At 28.2% G+C, this 3,705-nt stretch overlaps 1 long non-coding RNA gene across 1 annotated transcript; it reads left to right on the forward strand.

The window, feature by feature from the left end:
• Positions 1-251: 251 nt before the first annotated feature.
• LOC140452148 (uncharacterized) lies at positions 252-3,494 on the forward strand. The gene is made up of 2 exons (XR_011952141.1): positions 252-2,618; positions 3,319-3,494. It is a non-coding gene; the product is annotated as an uncharacterized lncRNA (long non-coding RNA).
• Positions 3,495-3,705: the final 211 nt, after the last annotated feature.

The following is a 3,705-nucleotide window of genomic DNA, read 5'->3' on the forward strand; positions in this document are numbered from 1 at the left end:
ATTTGAATTCAGATTAAAAAGCATTCATAAAAAAATAGTATTTTTACTTTAAATATGGCTAAATATTTAGTGTATTCTTTTGTTTAACCTAAGTTTTTTATTTTCATTTAACTTTACTTTATTCTGTAGTTCTTAAAGTTTCTAAACTATTAATTTTTACCTTAAGCATAATATTAATGGTTTTTATTATATAAATATTTTTTAAATGCAAGATATAATTTTATTTTATAATTATATAGGTATAATTTTAATGCTTTTAATTATATATGTATTTTTCACGTTTTTGTTTGTTTTAAATTCTCATTTCATATAATACATATAAATCTTGCCCCTAATTTTATATGTGAAAGTATGAAATAATTGAGTATATGGCAACACTGACGTATATTAATCTTAGATTTAACGTCAAATATATCTATAGGTTATGTTCATTGTACCAAAATTTAATTTAATTTAACGGAAATTTGAGTGTGATTAACCAGAATCAAGTGTAGGGTTAACTTTAAAGAAAATACAAGCTGAAATAGCCGCAAATGTCAACCATCGAAAAAATATGGCTTGGCAGTGTTGATAATGTATGTGTGGGCTTTAAATTATAAAGAGAGTAAGCTTTAGAAAAATACATTTTGGTGATATTGTCATAGAATAACAGAACATGTGTTGGTTGTTCTCTGATATTGTTATGAATTCTGCAATCCTTAATTTATATCAAACAAGAACGAGGAAATATTTGTTTCTTTGGAGATTAATTGCAGTTAATTATTAAGGCCGTATGGCACTATGCATTTTCTTGTATCATTTCTTATTTCATTTTTTTTTTTACAGAATCTTTCCGCTTTTTGCAATATCTAAGTATTCTAATAGTTACTACAACAATTCTACAAGGTTGTGTAAATAATAAAGCATGTTTTATAAAAATAGCAATAAAATGCATGTATCTATAAAGTAAGGTTAGAATGTCTTTAATTTAAACTTTTAAACTATATTTCATAGAAATAGAACACTTAATTATGATGGTATTATCGTAAAAACACTATACTTAAAAGAAAAAGCAGCAGAGGAAGCAAAATGTTAACTTTATAGAAATTAAAGTCTTGAGATTGGACATTTCAACTTTTGTTTGGAAAGTAATTGACAGTTGTGACGTCACACTTCCACTGTCAATTGGTGTCCGCTGCAGTTTCTTGTACAAGAAATGCGCCAATTTGTGCGCAAAGCCGCAAAAGCAAAAACGTAAAACTTCTACTTCTGTCTTAATGGCTGCTGGAGGAGAACTTTTGATATACAATTAGACCAAGCAGACATCAGAGAAAAGTGCCCACCAACAATAGGTAACCAAGATTAGAACAGCAGTAGCCAAATTTAAAAACAATAAATCACAGGGATTGGATCAAATAGCATCGGAACTACTGAAAGTAGGAGGAGATGTATTACTAAGAACAATACATAACGGCTTTAAAAATTCGTGATGAGTTTAAAGATTATTTTATATCTCCAAAAAGAGAGTAGAATTTCAAGAACATGCCATTCAAACACATAATTTGTAAAAAAAAACAAATTATTACAACCAAATTATTTATTATTTCTGTCTTCCATTACAGCCTGTTGAATATGTTCAAAAATTGTGGTTTCCAATTTAGTTTTAATATTGGGACATTTTATTTCTTTCATTTTTGAACCACAGTATTTTAAAAATAATCAGTAGCATCTGGCTTGGGGTCCTCAGGTATTGCAGTTCTATTTTTATGTGTCCAAATTTCGACCAATCATGTGCCGAATCACATACAATTTCCGATAAAAGAACTTGCATAGTGTCATACGGCCTTTAGAATTTTTTTGACAATTGCCCTTTGATAGACTTGGCAATCATCAAACCGTCAGATGTCAGATTGTAACAGATGTTTGCAAATCTCGAAAGAGATAAATATTTACTCGTTATTGTTTTATATACATTAAAAATTGTAGAATTCATAACATAATACAAAAAAGTGCTTTTTAACAGTTTTCTCTCTTTATATTTAAAGCATACAACATTGCCAAAACCACAAATATTTTGTTTGGTTGACATCTGCGGCTATATTTAGCTTAAACTTTCATTAAAGATAACCTATTTTTATTAAATTACATTTAATCAATGTATTTTATGTACTAACGACGGTGTCCATTCTTTAAAGAAAATAAATAGTATTTTGTGCGAACTCTTTCTGTGATGTTTTATAACCTGCTGTTTTAGTGACTTTCTTCTTTCAAAATTGAAGGACTAAATATTAACAATCATTTTTTTTTAAAGCAAATATTTACTCTTAATTGCCACGATCTGGGTTACAATACTCGGAAAGGAATTTAGTAGAGAAGCTGTAATCTATTTTGGGATGTATATTCCCATCCCATCCGCTGTTTAATTTTGAGATATCTCACAAATAAGTTATCTTGCCCTAAGGATTCTGTTGCTGCTATATGACTGATTACAAACTATTTCTATTTTTTGTTAGATTGAGTGAAATTGTTATAATTTGCTGATATACCATATTCAATTCTACCCCAAAAAATGGGATTTAAGCTGTGATATAAATTGATCAGATCTATTGGAATGAGAAGTTCTAACATTGATTGATAAAGTAAGTAAATATTTACTCACATAGACTAACCATGAAACTGGTTTGGAAGTTATCAATGAAAGATTTTTATTTAAAATGAGTTAATGATGACCAAATTTTCCCGTATACCATCCCTTTTCTAAAATCAGTCTTTAAGTGATTGAAAATTTTATTGTTCTCTACAAATCATTCTATCCTGTTCCAGCATTTTACCTAACGAGAAGACAATGGGTATAAATGGCTATAGAGAGGGCAAAAGGTCATAAGATCTCCTCATATATATTTTGTAAACCTAATTGTGAACTATTTCCCTTATTTTTGTTTATATAATTTATTGTAGCTGTTACTGAGTATCCGTTTAAGGTTGCACAAAATTCCTTAACATATTGCCTGCCAGGTCACCCAAAAAAAAACAGTGACTTTTTGTCAGAGGCAATGTCAGTCATTTATCACTGACAGCAGTTTCTACATTAAACACCACATCATTTTAAAGGGAATAGTGTACTGTTATTATGATAAAAATTATTGCTTAAAAAACTATTTTTTAAAGTATAAATTAGTCACTCAGTTTTGTCTAGGGTAACAAAGAAAAACAAATTACAGATAACAATATCCAGGGAAGAACTAGTTCAAACAATGCTAGATGTATAGGGAAAAAACTATAGACAGGACTGCATTGTCCAAATTTAATATAAATACATAATGACAAACAATTTTTTAGATAGGAAGATCAGAAGCCAGAAAGAAGGTAAAAAAAGTAGATACTTCTTGCTGTGATTGTTCTGGTCAACCCTAAATGTATATGAAATGCTTAAGAAATGTTTATACTTTATGAAATTACATGCTTATGTTCTTTTATTTGTTTGGGTTGGAAAAATAAAAGTACTTTTTATTGTTTCAATTTTTATTATTTTTTCCTGGAACACCCCCAGTTTTTTATGAAGTTTCACTAGCACCATACTAAAAAAATCATATATATATATATATATATATATATATATATATATATATATATATATATATATATATATATATATATATATAAACATATATAGTCACATAATTTTAACTGACCAAAAAGCCTCATTTAGAGTGGCGCCCTATGACA

This window comes from Diabrotica undecimpunctata, chromosome 10 (genome assembly GCF_040954645.1).
Source record: "Diabrotica undecimpunctata isolate CICGRU chromosome 10, icDiaUnde3, whole genome shotgun sequence".
Taxonomy (NCBI): domain Eukaryota; kingdom Metazoa; phylum Arthropoda; class Insecta; order Coleoptera; family Chrysomelidae; genus Diabrotica; species Diabrotica undecimpunctata.